Source organism: Zingiber officinale, chromosome 11A, assembly GCF_018446385.1.
Source record: "Zingiber officinale cultivar Zhangliang chromosome 11A, Zo_v1.1, whole genome shotgun sequence".
Taxonomy (NCBI): domain Eukaryota; kingdom Viridiplantae; phylum Streptophyta; class Magnoliopsida; order Zingiberales; family Zingiberaceae; genus Zingiber; species Zingiber officinale.
Window position 1 is genome coordinate 9065303 of NC_056006.1, and position 19340 is coordinate 9084642.

A 19340-nucleotide genomic window follows, 5' to 3' on the forward strand; every position below is an offset into this window, starting at 1 on the left:
CCAGTGACTTACCTTACTTACCTGCCAGAGGTCCGGTCAGCCCTTCGACCCGTCTGGACTTCTCGCCAGCTATCCGGTCAGCCCGTCGACCAAGCTGGACTTCTTGCCAGCTATCCGGTCAGCCCGTCGACCTAGCTGGACTTCTCGCCAAACGTCCGGTCAGCCCGTCGACCCGCTTGGACTTCTCGCCAGCTATCCGGTCATCCCGTCGACCTAGCTGGACTTCTCCTGCACACTCGATCAAGGTGTCAGACAACAATAAAACTAACTTAACCTATTTGTCATTCATCAAAACCTGGGTTAGACCGTTAGTGCTACCCGCACCAACAGATTTATCATCCAAGAGTAGTCTATTATATCTTGGAAATCAAGTAAAATAATTAATTTAGTAATGATGCATAATGTACCGAATTAATTGTGATGTATGCTTATATGAAGAGATTGAATTATACAGTAATTGGTTTATGGTGGTTTATAGTTTATTACTGATATTAATTTTATCATGCTGGGTGGCTGAAAACTATTGCTAGATGGTTATCTTAGTCTATGTATGGATTTACACTGCTTTCGTGTAAAAAACCTAGAGGGTCGCATGCATAATACGTAGATATGAACATTATCTATAATTGATTATTTTAGTAGATACTAAAATTAATCAATTGACTATTTCATAATAAGAATTAATTGAATTATTAATTAATTTTGAAATATTGGAAGTTAATACGAGTCAAGTTCAGATATGGTTTTATTTGATTCAAAGAAGAGGGAGTAAAGAATTTGGATAGACACAATAATTGTGATTCTTAGAAATTTGAAGAGCTATAACTCTTCATCTTCCTAATTAATGAAAGTCATAAATGGAAATTTTATGGAGGCCATAACTTTTCATCTTCCTAATTAATATAGATCATAAATGAAGAATTAATGGAGACCTTAACTCTTTTATTATTCTTTAGAGGTTATAAGTAGTCATCCTTGAAAAGATTCCAGATGAAAATTTTCTCTCCATTTCTCCCTAAACTTCTTCTTCGCGTTCTTCCATCGGAAGAGATCGGTAGTACTTCCAAGACTTTGTCGATCCAAGAGGCTAGCACCTAATAGATCGTGTCAAGTTCGTGATCTAGTGTGCGTGGATACCACTAGAGGAGTCACACGTGAGTCTCTTATATGTCTGTGATATCATTCACGTCTATTGAGCACTCAAGGTATGCTTTATGTTATTGTGTATAAAACTATATGTACCACAAAGAGATCCATGATTTAGTATATGCATTCCGCTACGCTCCGATTCCAACAGTTGATAGATCTGCGACACCCGGCCGAGACTCTATAGGGTTATGAGGAATGGACCCTTGATCTCATTAATCTTAACATGGGCATGCCATTTGCCCAGGGTGCCTTCGGGAAACTTTACAAGGGAACCTACAACGAAGAAGATGTCGCAATTAAACTACTTGAGAAGCCGGAGAACGACCCTGAGAGAGCACAGTTGATGGAACAACAATTTGTGCAAGAAGTCATGATGTTGGAAGCACCCAAATATTGTGAGGCTAACTGGAGCTTGTAGAAAGCCAGTTGTTTGGTGCATGTTACTGAGTATGCGAAAGGTGGTTCTGTTAGGCAGTTCTTGATGAAGAGGCTGTTGAGTTTTGTGTTTTTAATTCAAACTATTTTCCTTGGTTTTTATTCTTATGGTAATGCATATGTGTATACATTTAGTCCCACATTGCTAAGCTAAGAGGGTTGGAAGACCATATATATAGAGCCCTTCCATCTTTGCTTAGCAAAGTTAAGGGGACCTACACGCATGCGCGGGCCGAGCCTAAATCAGGTGGTTTCGGGGATTCGGGCCGGAAATCCATAAACCGGGCGCGACGCACGTGATCATTACGTGCAGGGGGGTGCAAATCCCCAGCTTGTGGGCCTTACGGTCATAGGCGGCCTGATTTGTTTTTGCCAGTCTTTTCGCTGGCGAAAGCAGTAGCATTGGTTTTGTCCCGCGAGTGAAGGAGGGAACCGACACTTTGGTTCGCTTGGTTCTGTCCCGACGCTTTGGTTCGCTCGCGAAGCAGTGCTACTGCTTCAGGGTGAATAAATACCTGCGCACTCAAGCAGTCTGTTTCATCCTCTCTCGAGCAATCTGCTCTCTCCTCCTTCCCTCTCTGCGTGCTCTAGTTTTCCTTGTCCTGAGGCTTGGTGTTTAGCGATCTGAGGTTGAGTCCGAGTGCGACGTTCGTCTTGGAGTGCACCTACGGACGATGCGAGTGGTTGTCAGATCTTGGGAGAATTTTGCCGGAGAGGCTCTGCACCGTGGGCGGCAATAAATTCTCTAAAGACAGTCAGCACGCCGACTGTAACGACCCGACCCTCTTGGCCCATTTGGCGACCCTCTGGTCGTCGACCATCGGCCCTTTATGTCGTCGGCCCATTTGGCGACCTCTCATGTCGTCGACCGACGACCCTTGGCCGTGCCGTTACTCACTAGGACTTTCCATCTCTGGCAGTGGATTTTTTTGCCTCCCCCAGGATTCGAACTCTAAACCTCCAGGCTTAAGTATTAGAGTTTATGAATCCTTGTAACCAAGTGAGATGGGGATCCTCCGGTTTATGCACCAGTACCACCTGTAGCACCAGCTCCAGTGTTTCCGCCAGTCCCGACAGCCGTTCCTACACATCTCACTGATATTTTTTCGGCACGAGCCAGGATTCCAGAATTGGCAGATCTGTATTGTCGGGAGATTATCAGACTACATGGTGTTCCATTGAGTATCATTTCGGATAGAGATCCACGGTTCACGTCTTGTTTCTGGCAGAGTCTGCAGCAGGCCTTGGGCACATAGCTCCGTTTCAGTACAACCTTCCATCCACAGACAGATGGACAGTCAGTGCGGACCATTCAGACTTTAGAGGACCTGCTGAGGTCATGTGTTATGGATTTCGGAGGCAGTTGGGAGGACCATCTGCCGTTGGTAGAGTTTGCTTATAACAACAGCTTCCATTTGGCTATCCAGATGGCACCGTTTGAGGCGTTGTATGGTAGACCTTGTCAGACACCCGTCCTCTGGGATGAGGTTAGAGAGGCCCAGTTGTTGGGACCTCATAGAGTTCAGCAGGATGCAGAATTGGTCCGTACCATCAGACGGAGGATGTCAGAGGCGCAGGACCGCCAGAAGAGTTATGTAGATCGGAGACGCAGACCCTTGGAGTTCTCTGTTGGCGACCATGTATTTCTACGAGTTTCACCCACGAAAGGGGTGAAGAGATTTGGCCTCAGAGGTAAGCTAGCTCCGCGATACATTGGCCCTTTCGAGATCTTGGAGAGGATCGGAGCGGTAGCTTACCGGCTAGCACTACCACCGTCCCTGGCAGGCGTCCACGATGTATTCCACGTATCTATGCTGCGGAGATACGTACCTGATCCGACGCATGTGCTGACAGATATCCCAGTTCCCCTTCAGCCTGATGCTACTTATGAGGAGATTCCGGTACGTATTCTGGACCGGAAGGAGCGACAGTTGCGGAACAAGACTATCCGGCTGGTTAAAGTCGGATGGCAGCATCATTCGGATGAGGAGGCTACTTGGGAGCTCGAGGATACGATCCGAGCTCAATATCCCCATCTTTTCACTTGAGATATGTGATTTAGTTTACCGTTCAGCATTTATACTCTTTACATGTTGTTAGTACTTGTTGATTGGTAGATAACGAAATTTGGGGACCAAATTTTTATTAGTGGGGGAGAATGTAAAATACCGGAAAATAGAGAAATAATGATAAGGGAATTTTCCGGAATTTTTGGAAAATTTTCAGGAATTTTTCAGAGCTCGTACAGACGAGTTAACGGGGATAAAAACAGGGCTCGGAAAAGCCTGTTTAGGCTACCCTATTTAAGTGAGGAAATGTTTATATTTCCTTTTCTTTTTATATATTTTTTTCTTTTATTTATTTTATCACCGCTTCCTCTCCTTTTTCCCTTGCCCGACGCCCGCGCCCTCTTCTTACCCTAACCAGCGCCGCAAACAACCGTCGCACGTGACGGATTTCTCGCGATTAAAGCCGCGGCCGAGGGTTGTCGATCCCCTTTCCTCTCTTCCTCACTTCTCCCGAGCGCCGACCGCTGTGTCGTGGATTTGAACCACTCCGTCGATGCCCTCTTCTTTTGCAGAGTGTCGCCGCCGCACCGGACAGCGCCGACCATCTCCACATTATGCCCTAATCAGGGACGCCGACGCCTTCCTCCTCTCCTCTGCCGATGCTGACGCTGTGAGAGCCATCACTGGCCGACTCTCTGTGCCGGCACCCGAGCCCAGTTCCGTTGCCGGTGCCCTAGCCTCAGCCGCAACACCCCTCTCTTCAGCGACATCCGAGCATAGCCGACTGTTGTCCCTCTCTGCCCTAGCGTCGGTAGCCAACCAATTTGCCTACACGGGTTCTCTGTGCCACTGTTTCCCTTTGTGCTACACTACCCTTCCAGCGCTGGATCTCAGCCTCGGGTTGCTGTGAAGTGCAGACAGTGAGTAAGGTGATCAGACCCCCAAGGTGAGCCTTGATTTGGTCTTGTATGGTTGAACATGTACACACTGTGAATTAGACATTTGATTTGTCTAGGTGTTGATTTGGAAGGGTTGACTTGCTAGGCAACGGTTCCACCTTGCTCCGGATAGGATTATTGGCAGCAACTTCGTCTACTGTGCTGCAATAGCGAATCTTCTCCAGCTGTGATTTGAGGTGAAAATGTGTTTTATGTATGAATTGATACGTACCTAATTTGGTTATAGGATGATACATTGATGGGGATCCTTGTGGTAGATTGAGTTGGTTTTAAATGAAACTAATGGAACAATTAGGGTTAAGACCATTAACCTTAGTCAATGGTTAGATTTAATTTTGGGTAGGCAATTGGTTATGTTAATTAAGGTTTTCCCTGATTTAGTTTCGTGGATTTTATTAAGCTATTTAAATTCATTTGAATTGTAGCTAAATAAAATATATCTATATGTTCGACACAGGACTTTGATTCGGGACGGTATCTCGACGAGTATCTTGATTGCCGGATTGGACCACTTTATTGGAGGCGGGTACTTTGACTTATGTCTTTTGATATGCATAATAAAGTGTTTAACATATAGCAATGATTGTGTTTTCCATTTGTTTTGGTTGGTCACTACATGATCTGTTACATGTTGCTTGTTTACTTATTATGCACTGCATGTTATTATTTATCTGACCATACATGCTTTAGGTAGTGACCCAACCATATGATACCTTATGTTCAGGACCTAGGGTTTATTTGATACCCTATCTGTTTGTGTACCTTCCATCTGATACATTGACTTGTGGTATACCTTTTATTTATGTATGGATCTTGCTATGCTATTCATGATATTGCCATGTTTAGAGTCATGCATCATCTTGCATGATTGCATGCTGTGCGGTTGTCTGCTCCATTATTGTGAGCGCATCGCCAGTTGCATGTATCTGTACACACCACCACTCATGGGTTAGTAGTATATCAGACAGGTGTGTGGCAGTTCTGCTGTTTGGCTCCGTGGGTCTGGTGACTCAGCATGGTAGCCGGCAGACGGTTCTGCTCTGTTTGGCTCCGCTGGTTTATTCATCCGCGTAGTAGCCGGCAGACAGTTGGACTTTGTTTGGCTCCGTTGGTCCGTTCATGGGTAGTGTGACTCAGCGTAGTAGCCGGCAGAGAGTCCTCTCTGTCATCGTGTACCGGGAGATGAGAGTATTGCGCTCCCCCATTTATTATTTCGGGGTAGGAGTATGTGTGTACTCCGACAGCATCCCGTCCACTCGGTCACTCATCAGGGGCAGTGATGTCAGAGTGCACGGTTGTCACAGCCCTACCCACTCGGACTCACCATTGTGTGTGAGATGGCTGACTGGCGTCAGGGGTGACCATGTCATTGGCATCATATGCATGATGCGTTTATTGTTTGTGTTTGCTGCATTTACTTGCTGCATTTATTTGGATGCATATGATTGACATGCATACAGGATTATGACACTCTCGGTCTGATGACCCAGTTACCTTTATACCTTGATCCTGGTTAGTACAATTTTCTCCTGTTTTTGTTTCAAATGCATTTATCCTTCTCGAATTCAGGAGACTGTACGCATGATTAGTGTTGTCTGTTATTTACTTTATTTTGCATATCAGTTGTACCTGCTGAGTGTTGGACTCATCCCACCTCCATTGTTGTTATATTTTCAGGTTGAGGCTGTCCGGAGCAGTTCCAGTCACTAGTCCCCATCTGCACGTAGTGCTCGTCCTTTGCTGGTCTTGAGATAGTATTTTATCTTAGTTTCTCTATCAGACTTTGTTTTTAGTCTTATATTGTTTTACTTATGGATATTGTATGGAGTCTTATCGTTTGATGAATTTTTTGGTATGATTTGGATTTATTCTACAACATGCTTGCCTCGACGGCAGAAGAGGTGAGTTCTTCGGATTTGAGCTTTACGAGTGTAGTTGAGTAGGGTTGATTTCGAGTCATCTTATTACTGCGTGGTTGTGTCAGCCAGAGGTTGAGAATTATATTAACTGCGCGGTGATTGTCTATTTATTATTGTTGTTTATTCCAGCCGCATGTGGCTGAAGTATATGAGGATGTAGAAAAGTTTCAGATTGTCCGCCGTACAGGGGAGATGCTGCCGAAATTTTCTCGGACAGGGACTCCTCCGGGGTGTGACACCGACGCTTCAACCGGAGGAGATAACAATTTCTGAACCTTATTCTTTTATTTATCTGTTTATTGCTTGCTTGCTATTTTGGTGCAAATATAGTGCTCTCATTTCTACAACAAATTTAGAGAATTTATTATAAGCATCAATAGACATGATGAATGATAGGGTAACGGGGTCTAATGAGGCTAGCGCCAGACCCGAGAGATTTTTCGAGCAAAACTTTAGACGTTGGGAACAACGGATGAAATTTTGGCTTACTACGCTAGGGCTATTCTCCGTTATAGAAACAGATCCTCCTTCACCTGATGAAGAGGAACCTGCATATAGTACTACCTTACAGAGGTTTAAGCAAAGGGATAATCTCTGCCATGGGAGGATTCTGTGTGCCCTCTCAGACGCACTATTTGATGTGTACTGCTCAACAGCTTCGGCTAAAGAGCTATGGAAATCTTTGGATAAAAAAATACAATTCCGAAAATTCTGGTTTAGAAAAGTACACTATGACAAAATTCCTAAACTTCAAAATGGTTGAAGGGAAATCTGTGGTTGAGCATACATATGAATTCCAAGTTCAAATTCATGGTCTTGCTGAAGGAGATATGTCATTACCCAAAAAATTTTAGGTCTTGTCTATCATTGAAAAATTGCCTCTGAGTTGGGAAGATTTTGGCATGACTCTTAAACATAGGAGAGGTAAAATCTCTCTAGAAGATTTGATGATTGCCTTAAATATCGAAGAAGAACATCGAAAGTAACATAAAGATGATGATAAAAGAATACCTATGGATTTTATTTCAAAGGCAAATGGTAGTAGTCTCATCTGACAAGAAAAAATTCAAAAATCAAAAAATGAAGAACAAGATGAAACCCAAACCAAATATTCAAAAGAAAAATGAAACCAAGCCATGCTGGGCATGTGGACAAGTTGGACATTATGTCAAATTCTGCCCTAAGAAGAAAAACCTGAGCAATATGTCCAACACCAAAGCACAAGCAAATGTTGTGACTGCTAGTGACGGCACCAGCAATAGGTTTATTACCTTCAAACCCGAACTAAACTTGATCTATCAACCCAATGAATGGTTAGTTGATACAAGTGCTAATGTGCACTGTTGTATTGATCGCTCTGCCTTCCTTACTTATCAGGTAATTGAAGGAACTTCCGTGACCATGGGGAACCATTCTGCAGCTAGGGTGTTTGGGATAGGACAAGTTGACCTGAGGTTCACCTCTGGAAAAGTCCTGTCACTGCATGAGGTGCATCATGTTCCAGCGGTCCATCGGAATTTGATTAGTGGGTCAAAATTAGTCCGCGATATTTATGAGTTGAACTTTAAATGTAATAAAGTTGTAATATTACATTTAGGAACATTTGTTGGAAAAGGTTACCTTAATGAAGGTTCATTTAAACTCAATGTAGAAAATGCTACTTTAAATAAATCTATTGATATTGGTTGTTCATATAACATTGAGTCTTATGATATATGGCATGACAGATTAGGACATGTCAATTTTAATACCGTAAAAAGGATGATGAATCTAGACATGATTCCTAAGCATGCTATAAATGATAATAAAAAATATGAAGTTTGTGTGCAATATAAACAACCCCGTAAACCCTTCAATTCAGTTGATAGAAATTCTAATATTTTAGAATTGATTCATACTGATTGTTGTGAGTTTAATGATGTGATAACGAGAGACCATAAACAGTATTTCATTAACTTCATTGATGATCACTCTCGTTATTGTTATGTTTATTTGCTAAAAACTAAGGATGAAGCTTTAGATAAATTTATAGTTTTTAAATCTGAAGCTGAGAATCAAACAAATAAATTTATTAAGACGTTAAGGTCTGATAGGGGTGGAGAGTTTTCCTCGAACTTGTTTCAAAATTTTTGTCAAGATGCAGATATAATTCACGAGGTAATTATTCCATATAGTCCTCAATCCAACGGTATAGTAGAACGAAAAAATCGAACCCTTGAAGATACGATTAATTCCATGTTAGGCAGTTCTGGATTACCCAACTTCATGTTGGGGGGGCTCTATATACTGCATGCCATGTGTTAAATAGAGTCCCCATGAAGTCTAGGGATAAAAGCCCATATGAGCTTTGGAAAGGCCGAAGGATAAGTTTGAAATACCTTAAAGTGTGGGGGTGCCTTGCAAAGGTACTAGTACCTGAACACAGAAGGAAAAAACTTGGTCCAAAGACCGTAGATGGTATCTTCTTGGGTTATGCTCAAAATAGTATTGCATATAAGTTTCTGATTATTAAATTAGAAATTTTTGGAATAGATGCAAATACTATTGTAGAACTTCACGATGCTACATTTTTTGAGGATATATTTCCTATGAAGACGAGAACACCTCAGTCTATATCTGGTATTCCTACTAGAGATAAGCCTGCTGCCATAGAGGTCCCATTATCCGTAGTAGGTACACCTTCCTCAAGTCACTCTAAACTAGATGAATCTAGTGAGTATACAGAACTGAGAAGGAGCAAAAGACAACGTGTGTCTACGGATTTAGGCCAGGACTTTATCACCTATAATATAGAAGGTGACCCTGTGACATATAAAGATGCTATGACTTCTCCTGAAGCTAAGCACTAGAAAGAGGTCATTAAAAGTGAAATGAACTCTATTATCTCTAATGCCACTTGGGAGTTGGTAGATTTACCTCCTGGGTGTACCATTATAGGATGTAAATGGGTGTTTAAGAGAAAACTAAAACCTGATGGGTCAGTAGATAAATTCAAAGTCCGCCTAGTTGCTAAGGGATTCAAACAGAAAGAAGGGATTGACTATTTTGACACTTATTCTCCTGTTATCAGAATTACTACAATCCAAGTGTTAATAGCATTGGCATCCATATATCATCTTGAGGTCCATCAAATGGATGTCAAAACAGCATTCCTTAATGGAGATCTTGAAGAAAAGATATATATGGATCAGCCTGAGGGACATGTAGTTTCTGAAAATGAGAATAAAGTCTGTAGGTTAGTCAAATCTCTTTATGGTTTGAAGCAAGCCCCAAAGCAGTGGCACGAAAAATTTGATAGAGCTATGCTATCGTCTGGCTTTGAAATGAATGACTCTGATAAATGTGTATATGCTAAAATGAAAGGTGATAATTGTATTATCTTATGTTTATATGTAGATGATATCCTACTTTTTTGTTCTAACCTTTCTATTATTAATGAGACTAAGGCCCTCTTAAGTGATAATTTTTTGTTCTAACATGATTTTAGGGCTGAAGTTGACTCGTTCAACTGATGAAATAGCAATTTCTCAGTCACTCTATGTTGAGAGAGTATTAGAGAAATATGGCTATAGCCAAGTTAAATCTATCGTCACACCCTATGATCCTTCAAAAACTCTCCACAAGTATAAGAGTGGTGTGGCAGTGTCTCAATTAAGATACTCACAAATAATAGGTAGTCTAATGTATTTAGTAAATTGTTCTAGGTCTGATATTTCTTTTGCTATAACGAAATTGAGCAGGTTTACCAGCTGTCCGGACAGAACGCATTGGGATGCATTAGACAGAGTACTCAGATACCTAAGAGACACTATATCCTTGGGCTTGTGGTATGGGAGATTCCCTGCAGTCTTGGAGGGATATAGTGATGCTAGTTGATAGCTGACATTGCTGGGTGTAAAGGCGTTACTGGTTATGTATTTACACTTAGAGGTGGTGCAATTGCTTGGAGGTCTGTTAAACAGACGATTATAACCCGTTCTACATCTAAGGCAGAATTGTGTGCTTTGGATACCACAGTAACTGAAGCTGATTGACTTAAGGATCTTCTTTCTGAAATTCTCTTGATGATGAAGCCAATACTTTCTATTTCAGTACACTGTGATAATCAAACAACAATAGCTCAGATTAGAAGCTCCAAGTATAACCAGAAACAGAAGAGACATGTACGAATAAGATTAAAGTCTATTCGTGAGTTAGTGTCTCTTGGAGTGGTGTCATTGGACTTTGTAAGTTCAAAGGACAATATTGCTGACATACTCACTAAGGACTTGATTACGAGAAAATCAAGAGATCCAGTAAGGGAATGGGACTGAGGCCTATCCTATTTTCATCTATAATGACAACCCAACCTATATGATTGGAGATCCCAAGAAGTAGGTTGAATGTGGTATAAACAAGTTATAAGGGTGAACCGTAAGCATCAAATTGATTGAGATGTAATCTCATAGCCTCTTCCCTGGATAGATGCTTGACTGCTAGTAAGGATGAGCTTAGGAGCTCTTAATGAGTTCAAGGTCTTAATGACAGGATGCTCACAGTACATCCTTGGAGAACTCACCTATGTAAGTGTAACTGTGGGGCCGCAGTGTGGGGGGCTTAGGCAACTCTCCTTAGCACTTATGAAACAAGATTCGGTGGCATGGCCGTAATGCACCAACCCAAAAGGATTCAACCGTCGCCCGTGATGAGTTGTTACCAATTGATTTTCACATATAAAAGGTTTAAGTTCAAGATTGAGTTCACTTCAATCCTATGTGAATAAGATTGGTGTACTTAGGTGAAAATTCAAACCGGAAGGTATTTTCACTAAAAGCTCATTGCAACCCAGCCTCAGGACAAGTCTTTGTTTTCAACCAAAATAATTTGAATTAGTGGGGGATTGTTGAGTTTTGTGTTTTTAATTCAAACTATTTTCCTTGGTTTTTGTTCTTATGGTAATGCATATGTGTATACATTTAGTCCCACATTGCTAAGTTAAGAAGGTTAGAAGACCTTATATATGGAGCCCTTCCTTGCTTAGCAAAGTTAAGGGGACCTACACACATGCGCGGGCCGAGCCCAAATCAGGTGGTTTCGGGGGTTCAAGCCGGAAATCTATAAACCGGGCGCGACGCACGCGATCATCGCGCGCAGGGGGGGAGGCAAATCCCCAGCTCGTGGGCCTCACGCTCACAGGCGGCCTGGTATGTTTTTGCCAGTCTTTTCGCTGGCGAAAGCAGTAGCATTGGTTCTGTCCCGCGAGTGAAGGAGGGAACCGACGCTTTGGTTCGCTCGCGAAGCGTTGGTTCTTTCCCGACACTTTGGTTCGCTCGCGAAGCAGTGCTACTGCTTCAGGGTGAATAAATACCTGCGCACTCAAGCAGTATGTTTCATCCTCTCTCGAGCAATCTGCTCTCTCCTCCTTCCCTCTCTGCGTGCTCTAGTTTTCCTTGTCCTGAGGCTTGGTGTTTAGCAATCTGAGGTTGAGTCCGAGTGCGACGTTCGTCTTGGAGTGCACCTACGGACGACGCAAGTGGTTGTCGGATCTTGGGAGAATTTTGTCGGAGAGCCTCTGCACCGTGGGCGGCAATAAATTTTCTAAAGACAGTCGGCACGCCGACACTTCAACCGGAGGAGATAACAATTTCTGAACCTTATTCTTTTATTTACCTGTTTATTACATGCTTGCTATTTTGGTGCAAATATAGTGCTCTCATTTCTACAATAGAGGCAGAATCGATCAGTGCCTCTTAGGTTGGCAGTAAGACAGGCTCTTGACGTTGCAAGGGGTATGGCATATGTGCACAGGCTTGGATTTATATACAGGGATCTCAAGTCGGATAACCTTCTCATATTCACAGGCAAATCTATAAAGATTGCTGATTTTGGAGTGGCTCGTATCGAGGTGAAAACTGAAGGGATGACGCCGGAGACTGGAACATACCATTGGATGGCTCCGTAAGCCAATAACTTTACCTATCTTGGAATCTTATTTTTCAATACATGATATAGTTTTGTTTACCTTTTTGCTTATCATGTGTATACATGAAGCTTTTGTGATTTAGATAGAAAATTAAATTGTTATTATCTTGAAAATTGGTTTCTCTTTCTTCAAAATTGTTTAACTTTCTTGTGGCTAACATTCAGGAGATTTGAAGTGACTTTGTAGGTCTTGCCTTTAATGAATTTTTTGAATTTTTTACAAGACGACAAATATGGAACATATCTACTAGTTAATTGAGCTAAATAGATACCCACTACAAGCACGCTTTTCCATGTTCATGTACTTAATTTGGGTTGTTCATGACATAGAGCAAGAAGTGTTACAGCTTATGGGAGATCAGGGGGTTTTCATAACGTAGTAAATTTATTTAGCAAAACAATATCTGACCTATCAACTGTGTGGTAAGGTTTACATTTTTTTTATTCAATTGTGATTTTAGTTTTTTTTTTTTTGTGGTTTGATTTAAAGTAAAATTCATCATATTAAATCTAGTAATTATTCTCTTTCCTCAGACATTTTATGGGATATCCTGCCAAACTCTAGTATTGCGTCTACTCATTTCATCACTGAAGTTGGTCAAATATTTCTTATTGTCTAGTTGCCTGAAATCGACTAGAATGATTTCTTAACTTCTGATCATGCTGGTTTTAACTTTATTTCTCAACTGATAGACTGGATACCTAGCTGTTGTTATTAATAAAACGCTCAACATGCCATTTTAGTATATACCATATGGGTAATATGTTTGCAAGAGCAAGTTCTTATGATCAAGATGCTTCTTATGGGAAAACTTTGCACTATGTATATTCTCAATAAATGTCAGCCACTGATTACAATTGCAATAGTTTTTATTTATCAATTATTCTGCAAACCCTAGATGCAGTTAGTTGGGATTAAATCCTCTCTTCTGATAAGTGACTCCTAAATTCTCCCAAGAAGTACTCGCCACTACGATATTACCATAGTGACTTGATACTTTTAGTTTGACGTTTCTCCGTATCAGCATTGTACTCTTTGAACTAATCAAAGCACTTAGTCTTGCGGTGCATCAAGTAAATGTATATATATCTCAAATAGTTGTCTATAAAATAGACAAAATATTCGAACCTACCTATTGTCTGGATAGTCATAGGACCACATAAATCAGAATGAACCAATTCCAACACATCCTCGGCTCTATACCCCTTAGACTTTAAAAGTTTCTTGGTTATTTTTCTTTCCAAGTAAGACCTGCAGGATTGGAAAGATTTCCACTACCAATAAACCTAAGAGTTCATTGGTTTTTATCCTTTGAATCTTACTCAAGTTAATATAACCTAACCTTAGACTGCCAAGGATGTGATTGGTTCATTTCCGAAGGTTCCTTTTTCTTATTAAAGTTAGAAGATGTGTTACTAATTTCCATTTATTACATTGTGGGAGTTATTGGATTTATAAATTGTCAACCAACGTACCAGAACAGATATCTTTCCTATTTTCTTGATAACAAGTTTATTATCAAAATAGATAGAATATCTATTCTTCGATAGTTTAGAAACCGAAATCAAATTCTTTCTAAACTTGGTATGTAAAGATAATTTATTAAAATCCATATTTTATTCCTATCAGAGGATAAGCATCTCCCACTACAATAACTACCACTTTTGTAGCAGTGCCCATGTAGACAGTGACTTCCCCTTCATATAGTTATCGGGTTTCCTCGAACCTCTGCAATGAATTGCAAACATGATCAGTGGCTCCCGTATCTACACACCAGGTACCGGTAGATAACACCACTAATCATGTATTAACTAATGAATGAAATACACCTATATTGTTCTTAGTTCTAAGAGGACAGTCTACCTTAATGTCCAAGTCCTATTTCCAATCAATACAATTGGGACTACTAAGTCTATTATATAGTATAACAACTAGGGGATTGATAGACATTTTAAATCCTAAGAATCACAAAAAATTTGGTCAAGACCAACACCTTAAAATCCCCATGAATTTTATATGCCACGATAGAGTGGGCGTATACAAAATCAAAGAGGAGATTTTATCCATTAATTTTATTATCTCGTCATCCTAACTTTATGACAAATAAAATTAATAGTTGGTCTATCAAATATTTGGTCAAAAACTTTGAATTTGAAATAATATTGATTCCTCAAAACAATATCATTTAAATTCACCAACACCTCAAACACCGTGAATTTTGCATGTCATGATAGTGTGGACGTATACAAATTCAAACATTTGTTAGAGGAGGGTTTTACCCATTAATTATCTTGTTAATAAGTCTTTATGACAAATAAAATTATCTCAAACACCGTGAATTTTGTATGCCACGATAGTGTGGACGTATACAAAATCAAACATTTGTTAGAGGGAGTTTTCCCATTAATTTTATTTCCTTGTCAAACTGACAAATAAAATTACCTCATACACCATGAATTTTTGTATGCCACGATAGTGTGGATGTATACAAAATCTCAACATTTGTAAGAGGGAGTTTTTCCCATTAATTTTATTTCCTTGTCAAACTAACAAATAAAATTACCTCATACACATGAATTTTTGTATGTCACGATAGTGTGGACGTATACAAAATCTTAACATTTGTAAGAGGGGTTTTAATTTTATTATCTTGTCAACCCTTTATGACAAATTAATAGTTGGTTTTCTTCGGTCACACAAATAATAGCAGTGACTCCGATGGGGAGGATACTATTAGGCATGCCTAAGTGTATACCATTACTTGACACTAAGTCCATTAATAAGATTCACTACAAGAAAAATGATCTATTAGGACATTTTCTTTATGACACGTATTACAAAATGTCATTATAAACCCTTTATAATGACATTTATTAACACTAATTAATTTTAAAAATATAATATCTGATTAGATCTTTTATCTTGACACATTTTATAAATGTCATCATCAATAATAAATATATTAATATAATTTATATCATATAACGTTAACCTAGAGATCAACTTTTCCCAAACGCGCTCGTGCCCCGTCTCCACCGCCGCAAGGTACTCGACTTTTCCCCAAACGCGCGTGTGCCCTGTCTCCTCCGGCGGCATTGCTCCTCGATCGTCTCTGCTGCTACAGCTTGATCGTCTCCGCCGCTGCGACGAGATCATCTTTGTCACTGCGCCTCGTCTCCACATCTGAAGCCAGTCTCCACCGCCGTGCCCCATCTCTGTCATTGTTGCGCCCCATATTCCTTTGTCGCTTCCCTCACTGCAGTGAAATCGTAGTTTAGGGCTGCGCCTCATCGCTGTCGCTGTGCCCCGTCTCCTCTGTCGTGCCCTATCTCTGCCAGTGTCGCGCCCCGTCTTTGCCACTGTGCCCCGTCTCCGCTACTGTCGAGCTTTATCTCTGCCGCAGGTCTCTCCTTTTCCACAAGACGCAGTTCTCTTCTCTTCAGCACTGTGCAGAAGCCACCATTCGTCTTCGCTAAGGTTTTTCTTTTTTCTAACAATTAGGATACTTGTTGAATTCTTGAATCATGCTTCGGTTATATCCTTAGTTTGCCTAATCCCTATGTAGCTTGAAGACCTAGTAATAGAATTTGATTTGTGCATGTTATTAAAACCTTTTACATCATCTGCTACTTAGATTCCTTGCTTCATGAAGCAAGAGAATCCTTGCTTCATGAATCCTTGCTTCAGTAATTGAATCCCTTCTTCATGAATCATTGCTTTAGTAAATGAATCATGCATGTTAGGAAATGTAATAAGGAACTTGTTTTGGATGGACTTGTTGTTATTTGTGGTGATGACTCCAATACTAATGCATACCTGCTTGCTGAAAATTTTAGGTTGAACTTTGAAACAAGTCATTAAACCAATATTGTACTTATTTTGATCAACCAATTTAACATCATACTACTGGATGTGCTGCCATAGGACATGCTTTTCATTAGAGTTAGGATACATCAATTCTTCCATATTTTCTACCTGAAAAAATTTAATTGCTGAAAAAATTTAATTGCCTTTGAACATGTCAACCATGTAAATCTATTTATCTTAGATTATCATCAATTGAAGTAACATCTAATCGCTCTCTAATTATATTTTCTTTTATACAAATTTTTTTTTTGTTTTGTGGAGAAATGTTGTTGTAATCTGTTCTATAAATCTGCTTATACATGCCAACATTCTATAAATCTGCTTGTAGTGTGTGTGTGCCCCTATTATACATGCCAACGTTTTATATATGTGCGTTGTGACTATATATATATAAGGACAGTTTATGTAAGTATCCCTCTCCTCATTTTCTGTAATATAGTAGTAAGAAGTTGCTACAACTAAACATACAAAGGAGCCTTTACTATCTAGATTATACTATCTAGAATGTATAAGCCGGCCGAGTACGTATGTTTGGTGATGGTATAAACCCATCTGATTTATGGGAAGAAGTTCCAAGTCATAGTACAATGCAACCAAATAGTGATGGAGCAAAAGACAAAGTTAGAAAAAAATGGATGAGCAAGTTAGAAAGCAAGGGCAACACATTGCAATGTTAGAATCAAAGATTTGCAATACAACACACAACATCTAGTAGTCCATTACTTTATGACCCTGTTAGTTTATCTCTAAGGGTAAGTCTTTTTCTAGTTTTATTACTTTTTTATTATATTGAGTTAGTAATTTATTGCTTCAACATGGTCTTTTTGGGTTAAGAATAAAAGTTAAATGCGTAAATGGTTTTTCGTTGTTTGTTTTGATATTATTTATTGTTTGATGTGCCATAATGAATTGGAGTTTGCTTTCTTGTAAGCTATGTTTTTGTGAGATTATACTTATCTTGAGTTAGTCATTTTTTGATTTCTTATAAGCTATGTTTTTGGTGAGATTTTTCGAGCTTGTTCATTTTATTCAAAATTTTCCTTCTGCTCCTTTGCCAATCCACTTGTTTGTAACCCTTTAATATTTCATTTGCACGTCAGATTTCTGGAAGAGAGAAGGATGGGTGTGGTGTCACGTCCACAACTATCAATGTTAAGGTTTTAAATATAAAGAACTTTGCAGCTTGATATATATCAATTGTAGCTCTAATTGGATGTAACATAAGCACTTTGCAGCCATAAAGGTTGGAGTTTGCTTTCTTGTAAGATATGTTTTGTGTGAGATTATAATTATCTTGAGTTAGTCATTTATTGATTTCTTGTATGCATTTGAGTTCTTGCAATTAATTCATTCTTTGTATTGCTGCATATTGTGAGAAGTTGAGAATTCAATTAAATTGAGTGATAATATATAATCTTATTTAGCATAATTGTTGTTGTTGATGGTACGTCATATTTGTTTTCATTAGAACCTTGTCTTTTTTGCATTGTCAGATTGGATGTTCTATCTCGATAAAAAATCTATTTGATTCTACGAAAATTATGGCAAAAGGAGTTGTTCGTAGCAAGGACCAGAATACTGAAGTAGGAAGACAAGCGTTGGGATCAAATTGGTGTGAAATACAAGTTCTAGTTGTCCTAGAATGGGAAGAGTGCTTGATTAGGTCATATGATCTTTTATAAATGTTTAAGGATACATTTGGAGGAATAATAGCTTGGCCTTGTTATCTGGTATGATATGTAACTTTTTAATTAATTACTATTTATTGTATATGTCTGTCATGTTAGTGTCTTTTTAAACTAATATCAATTATATTTGCAATTAACAGATAATGAAGAAGACTTCTCTACTAGGTGCATTTGGAGTTTTGTGGCACAATAGCAATGTAAATGTTAGTGTCTTTTTAAAACAATTATATTTGATGTTGTGGAGCTTCCCTAGTTTATCATTTGCTAAATATTCACTAGTTCGAATTGAATTTTAATCTCTTTATTTTATGCTTATTTAATTTTATTTTATTTACACAAGTATATGAATTTGTATTGTAGGTGACAAGAATATTGGATTTTGTTTAAGATGTGATGGTTGAAGAATGAAGATGCACCACAAGTTTGGTTATATTTTGCTTTACGAGACTTAGGGGGCGTTTGGTTCTTTCCTAGGAATAGGAATCGGAATGGGAATCATTGTATTGTGGAATGGGAATGGGTATGAGCATGGATATCACTCTTAAAAGCAATGTTTGGTTAGTTGTATATCTTTTATCGGAATAAATCAAAGTTTCCTTTTTTACCCTTAAAGGAAAATAAGAGAAAAAATTAGATGTGAGAGAAAGATGAATGTGAGAGAAAAATATGATGAAAGAGAATTATGAGAGAGAAAGTATTATGAGAGAGAAAGTGTGATAAGAAAGAATGAAGAGAGAGAAAGTGTGATGAGAAAAAATGAAAAAAGAGAGTGTGATTGGAGAGAGCATGATGAGAGACAATATGATGTGAGAGAAAGTATGATAGGAGAGGATGAAGAGAGAGAAAATATAGTGAGAAAAAATGAGGAGAGAGAGTGTGATGAGAGAGATTGAGGAGAGAGAAAGTATGGTGAGAGAAAAAAGAACAGTGAATATGATGGGAGAGATTGAGGAGAGAGAAAGTATGATGAGAGAGAAAGTGTGTTGAGGAAAAAAGGAGTAAGTGTGATAAGAGAGAAAGTATGATGAGAGAGAAAGTGTGTTGAGGAAAAAGGAGGAAGTGTGATAAGAGATTGAGGAAAGAGAAAGAATGAAGAGAGAGAAAGTGTGATGAGAAAAGAGAGTCTGATGGGAGAGATTGAGGAGAGAGAAAGTATGATGAGAGAGAAAGTGTGTTGAGGAAAAAAGGAGGAAGTGTGATAAGAGAAATTGAGGAGAGAGAAAGTATGATGAGAGAGAAAGTGTGATGAGGAAAAAGAGAGTGTGATGGGAGAGATTGAGGAGAGAGAAAGTGTGATGAGAGAGAAAGTGTGATGAGGAAAAAAAGAAGGAAGAAAGTGCGATGGAAGAGAT

At 39.4% G+C, this 19340-nt stretch overlaps 1 pseudogene; it reads left to right on the forward strand.

Moving 5' to 3' along the window:
* The first annotated feature begins 1267 nt into the window (after nucleotides 1–1267).
* Nucleotides 1268–12412, forward strand: LOC122031205 (annotated as a pseudogene).
* The last annotated feature ends 6928 nt before the right edge of the window (nucleotides 12413–19340 follow it).